This window comes from Alexandromys fortis, unplaced genomic scaffold (assembly GCF_014885135.2).
Source record: "Alexandromys fortis isolate MF-2015 unplaced genomic scaffold, M_Fortis_MF-2015_v1.1 scaffold_23, whole genome shotgun sequence".
NCBI classification, from domain to species: Eukaryota; Metazoa; Chordata; class Mammalia; order Rodentia; family Cricetidae; genus Alexandromys; species Alexandromys fortis.
The window spans coordinates 3,620,295-3,634,186 of NW_026067907.1; the positions used below are offsets into that span (position 1 = coordinate 3,620,295).

At 47.2% G+C, this 13,892-nt stretch overlaps 1 protein-coding gene across 5 annotated transcripts in view; it reads left to right on the forward strand.

Moving 5' to 3' along the window:
* The window catches only part of Tiam2 (TIAM Rac1 associated GEF 2), a 234,998-nt gene that overhangs the window by 18,603 nt on the left and 202,503 nt on the right, over window positions 1-13,892 (forward strand). For 3 of the 5 annotated variants that reach the window (XM_050135809.1, XM_050135810.1, XM_050135805.1), the window contains exon 1: window positions 9,864-10,034. The exons of 1 other annotated variant lie outside the window; for it this stretch is intronic. The gene's annotated coding sequence lies outside the window, so the exon portion shown is untranslated. Of the gene's footprint in view, window positions 1-3,044; window positions 3,173-9,863; window positions 10,035-13,892 lie in introns of those variants that run through there. One more of the 5 variants, XM_050135806.1, reaches the window with a different exon arrangement.

Here is a 13,892-nt window from a genome sequence, read left to right on the forward strand (position 1 = left end):
AAGTAAGTATTTCACTTAAAAGTCTCCATGAGAGTATTAGTTTTTGTGGCTTACATAAGATTATAATTGGAAGCTGGGCTTGGTGGCACTTGCCTTTAATCCTAGCACTCCAGAGGCAGAGGCAGGTGGATCTCTGAGTTCGGGCCAGGCTGTCTACAGAGCAAGCTCTGGATAGCCAGGGCTACAAAGAGAAACCCTGTCTTGAAAAAACAAACCAAACCAAAACAAAACAAAATTGCTTCCTCCCAAAGATCCCATTCGTACACTAGATGGCCTCATGCCAACAGCACTCAACTTCAATAGCAACTCCACTGATCTTTGTGGGTGAGCAGAAATCTGTTTCCCTCCCTCGCTGTCAGCGTCCAGAAATGTGCACAAACTCCAGAACTTTCACCAACAAAAAGAGGCAACATTTCTACATATGGGGCCGAGTGGGAATGACAGATCTTAAGAGAGCACTGGGAGGGAGTCAGAGGGATTGGAGGTGAGGTCAACCAGAGAAAGCTTCCAGGAAGTGCAAATCCAAGCTCCACTGGACCCACAGATTGGAAGAGAAGGCCTCAGAGCTGAAAAGGAAAAGTTAGCCAGAGTTCACTAGAGGAAAAGAAGTGATTGTGTGTGTGTGTGTGTGTGGATATATATGTAAAAATTAATATTCCCTGCATCAAAACTCAATACCTGGGCTGCGAGTGTAGACCAGCATATATTTTTTTTTAGAATGGCTTATGGCTGTGGGCCAGCTAGTCCAATAATGGCTGGCTGCCAATAGAAGGTCCAAGAATCCAGCAGTTGTTTAGTCCAGGAAGCTGGATGCTTGAGCTGGTTTTCAGTATACGCCGGATTTCAGAAGAAGTAGGCTCTAATGCCAGGGAAGGAATGGAGCACAAGTGCAAGCTTCCTTCTTCCGCGTTCCTTATAAAGGCTGCCAGCAGAAGGTGTGGCCCAGAGTAAAGGTGTGTCTTCACATCTCAAAAGATTGGGATTAAAAGTGGGTCTTCCCGCTTCAATCAATTTAATTAAGAAAAAATCCCTCACAGGTGTGCCCACCCATTTGGGTTTTGGTTAATTCCAGACATGATCAAGCTGAAAACCGAGAACAGACATCACTGATGGGGTGCTCATAAGGAGTCAGCTGACATCACTGAAGGGGTGCTCACACGGAGTCAGCTGACATTTCACCTCAGCGTGTCTTGGGATGGGGGCTGTGACCAGGTGGTGAGCCAGCTTTGATGTACGGTGCTGTCTCAGGTATTCAGTGGTTTGTTTTTGAGATGTGGTCTCCTGGACCCCAGACTGGCTTGGAATCCTATATAGCCGAAGTTAACCTTAAGCTTCTCAATTCCACCTACCTCACCTCTTAAATGTTGAGATGAGAAGTGTGTATTACATCTGGTATATGAGATGCTGGGAATCAAATGGAAGCCTTCATACATGCTAGGCAGACCCCACCAGCTGGGCTATACTCCCAGCCCAGGTATTAAGACTGGGTTTTGAGGCAGGGAATGTTAACTTTTACATTTTAAAACTGGTTTATTTGGCTAATTTAATACATTATTAGAAATGTAATAAACTTAATATGTGTTCCCTTCATTTAGGTAATCACTGGTATAGGCAACCTCTTCTAAGATTTCACTTTGGAGGGTGGAGAATCCTAGTTAGTCTGATAATGCAGGCTCTCTGTATCTGGACAGCCTAAAAGCCAGACTGACGAATGCATGGGTAATTCATACTTCTCCATTCAGAGCCTCCTTATGAAGTCACTGATACACTCTTATAATCCCAGCACTTTGAAGGCAGAGGCAAGAGGATCGTGAGTTCAAGTCCAGCCTAGGCTACATACTGAGTTCTAGGTCAGCCTAGGCTACTCAGTGAGGCCCTGTCTCAAGAATTCAAAACCAAACAACAAAAAGCTCTGCCCACCTGCAACTTAAGAATGGCATGCCTTCTCCTGGGGCTACTGAGGTCTGCTGGTTCTATCAGATGCCTGGGGATGTTTTCCAGTCAGGGATGGGATAGGGATGGTCCTGGCCCTGGCTAGAGAGGATTCTCTGTGGCACTAATAAGGTTTAAAATTGGACTCTGAGCCAGGAATGGCCTAGAGCCTCAGGTGTGTTCAACCTGTAGCCTTCAGGCTACGTGTTCCCCAGAATAGCTATGAACGTAGCCAGCTATGAACGTAGCCTAATACAAATCATAAATGTATTTGAATCATTGTGAGCTTTTTTCAACAAATGGTTGTAGAGTTTCTGAGCATGGAGCTTGTGGAAGAAGACAGTGTTGCGTCACACTGTCCAGGCATACCTGGGACAAAGCACGGGCCTTTCTTCACTTGTGGTGATACTAAAAGATACTTCTATTTTCAGTAGCCTATGAAGGATGTATAAATGAGATTCTAGTGTCCTGTCAGCTGGGAGGGAAGCCGCTAAAATACGTGCCACAGAACAAAAAGAGAACCCTTCACGTGCACTAATTCACAAACACCTGGCCATACCACCCAACTACACACCATACATGCACACACAAGTAGTCTACAGGCAAAGGAAGGCAAAACAGACTTGGGGCTACATCAGCTTCTTTGGGACACCAACCAAGCCTTCATCTTTCTTTCTTGTAGGAGCTGGAAAAAAACAGAGTCAAGAGACCCATCCAGGCTCCCAAGTGGCCAGGAGAGGTCTATTTGCACTTAGCCACTGATCATCAGAAGGGAGAGGCTGCCCTCCACAAATCTCAACTCCTGCAGGATCAACCTGATCCACTGGCAGAGATGCCCAGCTGTGCCCGACACATGGCTGGGTTGGAGGAGTGCAGCTGTTGCCCACTTTCTAAATCCTGGGGTGTATCATGAATAATAAAAACCCAGAGACAGACATTGGGGTTCAAGCTGAAGAACAGAAAAGCAAAGCAACCAACCACTAGAGAGACCTTTAACCTTTACCAAATCTTCAGATAGAAAGGGCAGTATCTTGTCTCCAAGAATCCTCCACCTCCACACTTCTGTGAGTTCCTGTCTCTTCCCCTTTATATTCATTCCTCTCTCCACTCAGGCAAACCACCCCTGTCTCCACCTCCCTAGTGCTGGGATTAAAGCGTGTGACTCCCAAACGTCGGGATTAAAGGTGTGTGCCACCATTGCCTGGCCTCTAGTGGACTAGCTTTGCATTCTGCTCTTCAGGTAAGCTTTATTTATTAAAATACAAATAAAAAATCACCACACTGGGGTCCTGCATGCTAGCCTGTGAGTGTTGTTAGCATAAAGAGGTGGAAAAGCACTTTAAAATTGATTGATTGATTGATGAGTGTGTACATTCGTGTGGAGGCCTGGGAACTTTCTGGAGTTGCTCTCTCCCTCTACCAGAATCTTGGGGATTGAACTCTGGCTGTCAGGCTTGGCAGAAATCACCTCTACCCACGGAACTGCCTCACCCGCTCTGGAAAAACATATCTTAATAGGAGGAGCCATCAGAGGGATCCTGGTGTCTTCTATAAACTGCTATCAGATTACATCTGAGTTCCCAGGAGAATTCGGTTCAGTCATTTTCTATGGGGTTACCACTGTGTGTGTATGTGTGTGTGTGTGTGTGTAAAGGAATTGAATTCAGTCATTTTCTATGAGATTACCATTTTGTGTGTGTGTGTGTGTGTGTGTGAAGGAATTGAATTCAGTCATTTTCTATGGGATTACCACTGTGTGTGTCCCTTATGTGTTGGTAATGCTCAGGCTGAGGCCGAGGGTTTAATGGCAGACAGACATTTCAGGTGCAGTGAAAGGAAGGAATGGAATGGAAAACCTGTCCCTCGACCTCCCAGAAGTGAGAAAAGGGTTGTATGGAAGCTCTTGGCCCTGGAGTTGAGGGAAGGATCATTTGTTTATCCTATTGGCTCAGTGTCCTGTGATCAGAAAGTCCAACAAAGTACTGAGCAGCGACCGGAAGCTTTTTTTTTTTAAATTTACCTCCTCCCTCTGTGTTCTACCTCTTCTCTCCCCATTCCTCTCAATAGAGTCTTGCTAATGTGGCCCAGGCTGGCTACATTTTACTCTCTATCCACCTGTCTCAAGTACTTGGATTATGGGTGTGTACCACTGTGCTTGACCTCAGCTTGAACAGGTTAGGAACACAATTCATTCTGCAATTTTTTAAAAGTACATCCTGTGTGTCAGAAATTGTTCTGAGTTACTGGAGATAAGAGAGTGCATTGGCGCTGACCCCTTCCCTAGGATCTGTGTAAGTTAAACATAACGGGCCTGTAAGAGAAGATGCCAGAACGGCGGGATTAGAGAGCAAATGATGTGGGAGTGTCATATATCAATCTGTTGATTTCATTGGTTAAATTATAATAAACCAACTGCTTGGCCTCAGCTTAGAACATAGATGGGAGGAGTAAACAGAATAGAATTCTGGGCGGAAGAGGAAGTGAGGTCAGACTCTGTTCTGCTCCCAGAGAGACTCGACATCTCTGCTCTCTGGAGCAGAGACACCATGATGGACGTAGGCTAGAATCTTCCCGGTAAGCGCACCTTGGGGTGCTTACACACATCATTAGAAATGGGCTAGTCCAGGTGCGAGAATTAGCCTGTAAGGGTTAGAGTTCATGGGCCAAGCAGTTCTTAAATGAATACAGTTTGTGTGTTGTTATTTCGGGCATAAGCTAGCAGGTCAAAGAGATACAGAGAATATAAAATAAAAGTAAAAATAAATGAAATAGAGGTTAAAATAAAGCGTACAAAGATGGAAAATACACAGAGAATCTTGATACTGTATACTATTATGCTCTCTTTGAATTGTTTGAATGCTGAGGAAGGAGCAACAGATGCTAAAAGATATTTGTTTATAAATGCTGCTGAACTAATCCATCGTAGAGATTTTGATGCCTTGACTTTGAAATTTGGATCTAAGGACATGATACTTTGGAAAGGAGTTTCTTATTTTGTTTTCACAGAGGATGAGACCCTGTTCATTTCTTCTATTCCGATATGGTATGATGGACCACGCCCTCCTGAACGGTTGCTGTGAATACCTTCAGAAAATTGCTTCGCTCAACTGCCAACTGAGATGAAACTAGCACACAGGTTATACCATGAAAGACCTAATTAACGACGCCCCCATTCAGCAGGAAGCAGTTTGGAGAGAAAAAACTGCGCCCATGTTCCCAAATATTGTTTATAAATGTTCTTTTACATTTAAAGGGGGAGATGATATAGGTATGAATAATTTACATTGATATGGATTTTGCTTTAGTGATTTAAATTTAAGGTTAATTTTGTAATGTATATAGGTTGTTAATGAATAATCATTAATAATAGTTAAGTTTGTAGTCATGTTAGTTAAGATTTTCTAGATGTGCATAGATATATTTTAGATAGGCATTCTTCATATTTTTCAAAGATTATAGAATATGGCATTTTAAATGTTTTAATAACTTAGGACTTTTCATGACAATGAGACACTCTGCTCCTGGCAGCACCAATCTACTTCAAGAGGAAGATGGGCATCGAAGAGGATCCTTATGGAGTTTGATAGCCATTTGGGCAAGAAACTGCTCTTGCCTGGACTATTGCATAAACTGGACACAGAGAACCCGCAGAGAGAGGACTGCTGAACTTGCCTAAAGGTGAGATGATCTTTCGGGGTTCCTGATTCATGAAAGAGTCTGCAAGACATTCTTCAGGACAAGCAGATAGTGACTGCCTTTGAAATTTCCTGCTTTGTGGAAATGTCTGCTGGAAACTATGGGCCTGTAGGCCGAAGATGGATGCCCCAACGGTACAGAGGAACTTTGGGTGACTGTCCAGGCAGCGAGATGTCTCTGTCATTTCTAGAGCTTTGGATGTTAAGTTAAAGCCTTTTTTTTTTTGTTTAAACAGAAAAAGGGGAAGTGATGTGGGAGTGTCATATATCAATCTGTTGATTTCATTGGTTAAGTTATAATAAACCAACTGCTTGGCCTCAGCTTAGAACATAGATGGGAGGAGTAAACAGAATAGAATTCTGGGCGGAAGAGGAAGTGAGGTCAGACTCTGCTCTGCTCCCGGAGACTCAACAGCTCTGCTCTCTGGAGCAGAGACACCATGATGGACGTAGGCTAGAATCTTCCCGGTAAGCGCACCTTGGGGTGCTTACACACATCATTAGAAATGGGCTAGTCCAGGTGCGAGAATTAGCCTGTAAGGGTTAGAGTTCATGGGCCAAGCAGTTCTTAAATGAATACAGTTTGTGTGTTGTTATTTCGGGCATGAGCTAGCCAAGCGGCCGGGGTGTTGGGGACGCAGCCCCGCCGCTCATATTTCAACAAGCAAAGGTCATGTAACCAAGTGGCTTGGATACCTTGATGGCTGTGAATGAGAAAGGTGCTGAGGAAAGTGGGTCAGCCTTTTTAAACCTTCATGCTCTCCTTCCCTCTGCCAGCATGGAAATGTGAGGTTGTCACTGAGAGCTGATGGTCTTGCTTTTGTTCTATGAGCAAGCTGGTGAGCTGATGGTAAAGATAACACAGCATCAGTACCACTTCCCAGTTCTCTCTCCTCCTTGGCCCTTTTCCAGTTCTCTGTGCTCACCTCCCTTCATTTTTCTCTATTTCTCTTCATTTCACAGTATCTATCTAGGGCCCAGCAGTCAGGTGTTGGCTAGACATAATTTCTGCATGCCTGTTATTCCCTAAGTATCCAAGTTCAACTCTATCCTGAGCACTGATGTGGTCTAGTTTCCCAATAGTCTCCCAAGTAGATGCTTCTTGAATGTACCCTCCAACTGGCAGCTGATTGGCACTTATACCCTTTTGCAGGGATGGCCTTTGTTGATGCATTAAGATGAAGTTCTTCACATCTGTATGTCCATGTGTAGCTGACTTTTGCTTGTTTCTCTGTCTTTATCTCCTGTCATTCTGAACTGAGTGCCCTCCTTCAGAGTGTCCTAGCTGTTTCTCCCACACTAGAGAGCCTCAGGGTCCTCTATCTGGAGAGATCCACTTCTCAGCCATCGCTCAGGACTTAGCTCAAATGTGACTGTTCCAACAGGGTCCCTTCTAGCCCAGGAGTTCTGACGACACTCATCTGCTGAGTCCTGGTACCTGCTAGCTCTATTTTCTCCTGGTTTTCCTTCTTACTAGTCAGTTCTTATGACTGGAAGTCTCCTTGAAACCAGAAACTCAGAACTTCCTTTTCTTTTTTTTTTCTCTCTTTTTTAGGATTTATTAATGTATGCCACCAGACCTCATTACAGATGGCTGTAAATCACCATGTAGTTGCTGGGAATTGAACTCAGGACCTTTGGAAGAGCAAGCAATGCTCTTAACCTCTGAGCCATCTCTCCAGCCCCTGGCTCCTCTCTCTTTATCGAGCCTCATATGCATGAGATTGGGCCCAAACTCTGGTTATGTGGTGTGGTTGTCAATCTTCACTGTTAGTGCTAACTAGATTTAGAATCTTCTAGAAGACCCACTTTTTTTTTTTTTCAAGACAGAATTTCTCTATAGCTTTGGAGCCTGTCCTGGAACTAGCTCTGGTAGACCAGATTGGCCTCAAACTCACAAAGATTCGCTGTCTCTGCCTCCTGAGTGTTGGGATTAAAGGCGTGTGCCACCACCGCCAGACAAGAAGACCCGTGTCTCTGTGAGTCTGTGAAGGCGTTTCCAGAGAGGCTGAGGAGGGAAGACCTTGATCGTGGCACCATCCCACCGACAGGGGACCAAAGAAGCTGGAAGGCAACCATATTTCTAGCTCTCTGCTTCCTGGTTTGCTGAGATGTGAAGTTTCCCAGTTCCACTGTGCATCCATGAGCAGGTCCACTGTGCCCTCTGGACATTATAGACTACACCTTCAAACCATGACCCCAAATACATTCATCCTGTCTTAAACTGTTTCTTGTCATATGTTGGGTCACGCAACAAAAAACTAACATGCCTGCTCATCAAGAAGGTGCTTGGAAGCATTTGGGCCTTCGGTACTTTTCTAAGTTTGTACAATAGACACATTACTTTCGTAATCAGAAAATGTGTGTGTACGTATATGTATATACATACATATGTGTGTATGTATAGTATTAGGCCAGAACCAGCTCCCAAATCATGACACAAAGACTTATTAATTATGAGTGCCTAATTTTATGCTTGTCCCTCTAGCTTGTGCAACTTAAATTAACCTGCTTCTCTGCATCCACGTTTTTGCCTTGCGCCTTTATTCTGCGTGCCCTACTCAGTGTCTGGTTAGCTGGCAGCTGCGTGGGTGGTCCCAGGCACCTCCCTTTCTTTCCCCTTTTCTTATTCACTCCAAGCCTAGATCCCTCCTCCGATTTATTCTCTCTGCCCACCAGCCCCGCCCTCTTCTGCCTAGCTATTGGCCATTGAGCTTTTTCTTAGGCCAATAAGGTGCCTTAGGCTGGCAAGGCAACATATCTTTACATTGTTAAATAAATGCAGCGTAAACAAATGTAGCACATCTTTGCTTAGTTAAAGTAATTCACAACACTGTTTATTGTGTGTGTGGTACATATACATAGTGAACCCACAGAACTTATGATTGTAGACCTCGGGTTAGGGTGGTACTCTCTGCTCTTCTTCATGTGGGGTCATCGGGCTTTCTCCCCAGCTCCCTTCACATTTAAATTAAAAAAAAAAAAAGATTTGTGTGTGTGTGTGTGTGTTTTGCCTTTACGTATGCCAGGTGTTCTCTGAGGTCAGAGGAGGGAGTTGGATTCCCAGAATCTGGAGTTATAAGTGATTGTGCCCTACTATATGGATGTTGGGAATGGAAACCTGGCTCCTTTGCAAGATGAGTATTCTTTGCCACCCAGGCATAGCTCAGCTCGCATGCGCGTGCGCACACACGCACACTCCCCTTCCCGTTTAGTTCCGTGTCCATTTGCTGTGAAGATCCTCTGCAGCTAGTCTTGCATTGGCGCCTATATTTTGAGGAACCATAGTAACAAAGCAGCTGTGACCCCCCAAGATCAAGCCTGTTGACTCTTGATGTTCCCTTACAGGACTGGGTGGAGAGGGTCTTTGGCCCTTCACTTGAGATTCCAACACTGCCTCCAGCACCCTTCGGAGAATGGACTGTCTTCAGAATTGCCAGATTATATAGGCTAAGGAAGGTTCACTAAGGGGGCTTCCAAATACACAACTACGAGTAGTCTATGCTGGGGTAAGATTGTTTAGGGGTCCCCCACACTCACCTATGCTCTGTAAATAAGCCCAGTAAACTCGGTTCCCCAAATTGGACTTTGATGGAATTCTACTTCGGTTTGTTTGTGGGGCTATAAGGAGTAGGCAGACTTCTCCCCAGGGAAAGGTTTTCTTCCACACATCGACCACATCCGTATCCCTTACCTCTCCTCCCTGAGGGGGAGACTTCGGGTCACCGGGAGATGATGGTGGTCCCAGACTGCCAGGTACCTTCCTCTCACGTGGGCCCTCCAGCTCACTCAGGTTTATTAATAAGCCCTGCAAGTCCCAAGCCCTGTAGGGCTCTGGGTGGCCCAACTCAACACTGTCCTCCCCCTTTCAGCTGTCACACCCATCATCTCTCCGAAGGGAAGAAGATGGGTGTGCTACCGCGAAGTCCCTTTGCTTCTGACTTCTGGGTTGGACCCGAGGGAACGTCTTGGCTGCACACTCTGGGGGGAAGGGGCAGGATCGCGCGTGCTTCGCAGTTTGCGGTCTGGGCCACAGCGACTGGCTGGCTCGGCCGACTCCAAGTTGTGAGTTGTTTTTGGTTACTGGGGACATAATGTGCGGATGGAACTAGACCAGCAGGCAAAGGGGTCCGGGCTAGGGGTGGGAATGGGGGCGTGTTTCTGAGGGGCGGGGCGTGTCATGGGCGTATCCGGGCAGGGCGGGGCGGGCCGAGCAGCGCGTAGAAAGGTGTGGCCGCCGCGGGTCTGGCCTCGCTGGAGCTAAGCAGAGTTGGGGCAGCCTTGACCTCCCTAGGCTCAGCGAGCTGAGAACAAAGTGACGGAGAAAACTTCCTCGAGTGCGCCCGGTGTCCCCGCGGGGCCTCGCTCAGGGGCGCAGAGCGGGGCTCAAGAGGGACTTGGACCGAGGTAAGGGCGACGCAAGCGGGGACGCGGGCGAGGGCGCCGCTGCGCGGCCGGGGCGTCTCGCGTGGGTTCCCTGCCCCGGGGCGTCCCGCAGAACTGCCCTAGCCTTTGCCCGTGGGCCAGGCTCGCCCTTTCTTCGCCCCGGGCAAAGATTTGGCGGCGATCAGGGGCGCGGTGGGGACACTTTACTCCCGGAGACTGGCAGCTCTCAGCGCCTTTGCGTTCTCTCGCGTCCAGCCTAGCTCTGGGGGTGAGCCCTTTCCAAAGGACTCCGAAGCGACGTCCTGCCCCGCCCCCACGCGCAGCGCTACATAGGATCCAGCTGTGCCATCCAGGTTTGGAGGTGATGGCGCCGTTCATCCCCACCAGTTCCCAACTCTTTGCGCCCAGAGGAAAAGGGCGCAGCGGGGAGCAGGTGAACGTCCCCGGCTTGGCTATCCTGGAGGGGACCGAAGATCGCTCGCCCGGCGACCACCCAGACTAGCGCGGCTCCCCGCCGGCCGCGGTGCCAAGTTTCTGTGAAAGCCGACAACATTGTGTCCCTGATGGATCGTATTTACCACAAACAGTTCAGAAAGAAAAGGGCCCATTCTTCCAGCAGCAAAGTGTGCGAGTAGGATTCCGCGAGGGGTTTTTATCTCCGAGACCGGAAACTTAATATGGACGCGCTTCCATGGCTCTCCTTACTTAAAAAAAAATGAAAAATAGGGTAACTTTATATTATGGGTGGGGAAGCTGCTTGATCGCGAAGATAATTCCATTCAGGGTTGGTTTTCCCGCTGTCGGTTCTCCGCAGGCCGCTAGGTGACATTCCCAGGCAGCCTTGGTGTGCTACAAGTACACACTCCTGGTACGAAAGTCCGAGGTTCCCTTCTGGGGGCAATTCCCACCTTCTATCTTCTGTTTCCCAAATTCCGCTGCGGTCCTCATTTGACAGATAACACCCGACGCCTCCAATTCAAGATTGAAAATACAGTGTCTCTAAGAGCTTTTTTGAAATGCCTTCCAACTTTCTTACAGGTGCAGATCATGTGTTGGGCGTAAAGAGTGCCACCTGCTCCTCTTACGTTTGTGTAGCTAATACTACCCGAGTGCACGTGACCGTTTGAGCTACTTTCCCTGATATTCTCTCTCCCTTTTCTCTCTCTTCCCTTTCTCTTTCTTTAATCTTTAAATTGTAGTTTTAGCCAGGTGTGGTGGTGCGCTCATTTAATCCCAGTAGACCTGAGTTGGAGGCCGTAAAAGGCTACGTATTGAAACCTTGTCTCAAGTCCTTCTCCAAAAACAGTGTTGGGGGAGGGGGAGCAACTGAAGAGGTGGCTCGGTGGTTAAGAGTACACATACTGTTCTTGCAGAGGACCTGAGTTCGATTCTTAGGAATCACAACTGCCTGTAACTCAAGCTCTAGATGATCTGATATCTCTCTGAACTCCTCCTCCTCCCCTCCTACACACACACACACACACACACACACTTAAAAAAGGAAAATGGTTTTTAAAGAAGCTTATCTTGTCAAAATAAAAACCCACTCAAAAGGTCCAATATTAAGAATTCAAAAAGGACTTTCCCATATCATTGGATTCTTCCCTGCTCAGTTGAAGGGAAAGTGAAATGTGTTGCTTTAGAGTGGTAAAGGTCTTTTCTGATGGATAAATGTAAAAAAGGTGAGGTATATCTAAAATAGAGTTCGTTACTGTACCCAAGCAAGCTCCCACAGGGCCCAAGTCTCCACCTTTAGCGTCCCATAGAAGACCCATGAGTGTGGGGTATCCTGTGGTCCCAGCACTCAGGAACCTGAGGCAGGCCTGCCTGTGCTCCGTCGTAAAAGCAAACCTGAAAACACTAACAGGAGCCACAGTGTGGCCCACACCTTTAGCTCCTGCTCCCAGCCCTGGGGAGGTGGCAGGAGTCCGTGTGAGTTCAGGATGAGCCGGAGGTGCAGAGTGGAAGCCTGCCAACAGACCCAGACCACGTCGGGTCCTGGATAACGAGGCCCTGCCGTCCTTGCCTGTCCCTCCTCTCTTCCCTCTGAGGAGAGCAGGCACACTGTCTGCTCCAAACACGTCACACCACAGCGTGTCCCTTCCATTGTCTGGAAGGAACCCACATTCTGCTTACCCCGTTCCTACTCCCCTTCTCCATCTGCTGGGCACCCACACATCCCCTCATGTGTCAGTCAAATCTCCCGTCCAAGGAAGCTGTGTTTCCTATGTCTTCTGGCAGAGTGGAAGCCTTCCTCCTCTGGTTGTCAGTGTCTGTACCAGGACACACTTTAAATTTGCGGTTTTTGTCCCGTCACCTCGCACAGCCCTGGGTGTTTACTGTACAGGTCAACCTGACCAACAGGCGAGCAGAGTGGACAATCAATTCATACTCAACTTGCCAAGCCCCCCGTGTGCTCTTCCACTCAATAGTACATTGCGGGTCACTTCTCCCCAAGCCCATCCCTACTTCTGTATTCACCACAAATCAATGGGAACGATGAAGGGCCTGGATAAATGAGAAAAGAAAGGTATATATTTAATAAGCTCCACAAAGAAATGGGACAGATTGTGTGTGTGTGTGTTAAGTATATAGAAATGTGCTTTATTCAGCTTTGATGTCTGGCTGTTCCACTTAGACATATGTCTGATGACAAGGAAGGATCCATGAGAGGATCCACGGGTAGGCGGCAGCCTTGTATCACGTGGCTGTTCTCAGCCAACCGCCTTTCCAGGCACTAAAGTTTGCATCTAATCAGGATCTGGAGAGAGATTTGGTGCAGGACTTGGAAGAAAGGCCACGAGGAGCTTCGCTTCTGTACACATGGGCCAGTGAGTGTGATTAACGTTCATGGAAGAGGTTGTCACCTCAGAGTGACAGAGCACAGAAGAGACGGGAGAAAGAGTGCCCCAGTGGGGTCATCGAGCATCTCAATCTATTCATATACACACAGTTTTGATGCATGGACAGTTTGCTGTACGGCTCTGAACAAACGCTCCAGATGTGTAGTTAGAACATCAATCTGCGGGATGATCTGTAGCATTTGTTCAAGCTACAAGAAATGCAGGGATCATCTCAGAAACTTGTGAAATTGTGGTATGAAGTATATACGTGGTAGATGGCACTGTGTCTGGTTAAATGGAATCCTGTGTCTTGTGGAGTTCCTCATGGTGAAGTAACATTAAAGATAATAGGGACCATTCTGTCATTTTGTGAGTAAAGAAGCTGAGTGCCAGGGACACGTCCAAGTCAACAGGCTTCTGAAGAGGCATCGCCCATGTGAGTGCTCAGCTTTCCTGGCTTCTGGGTTGTCGCTGTCTATCCAAGTCCCTGTAAGAACAGCAGGCATTCTCCACTTTCTGTCGTTGGCTTTGCAGAGACATTTTGAAATCATAAACTGTCTAAAGACGGCATGCGCAAATGGGGTGATGAATCACCAGTTTACAGCAAGTCCAGGCTGGGAAGCGAGCTAAAGTCCTATGGAGTCGACCGTAGTGGGTGGAATTTGGCCTCTGTACACACACTCCTGAAGTGTGATAAAAGGCAGAGGATACACATGGATGGGATGGATATCTGGATGGATTGGATCTGCCATAGGGAAGACAGGTTTTTATTCCATCCCGTATCAATTTCTAGAGAGAAGCCAGAAATCACGACAGAAAGGCACACGGGAGGTAACCTGGGCTGGACCCTCTGGTTCACAACCTTGGTTCTCCCTTTGGTGCCTCCTCAGAAGTTCCCATTATTAGAAGGTTCACAGGCGCTCACGTGTGTAAAAGCACTTTGCAAACTTTGGGACAAAAAACAGAGAAGCTGCAGCAATGACTGAGAGACGCCACTGTGCAGGCATTCTGTGTATTCTTTATCACATTCATCCCT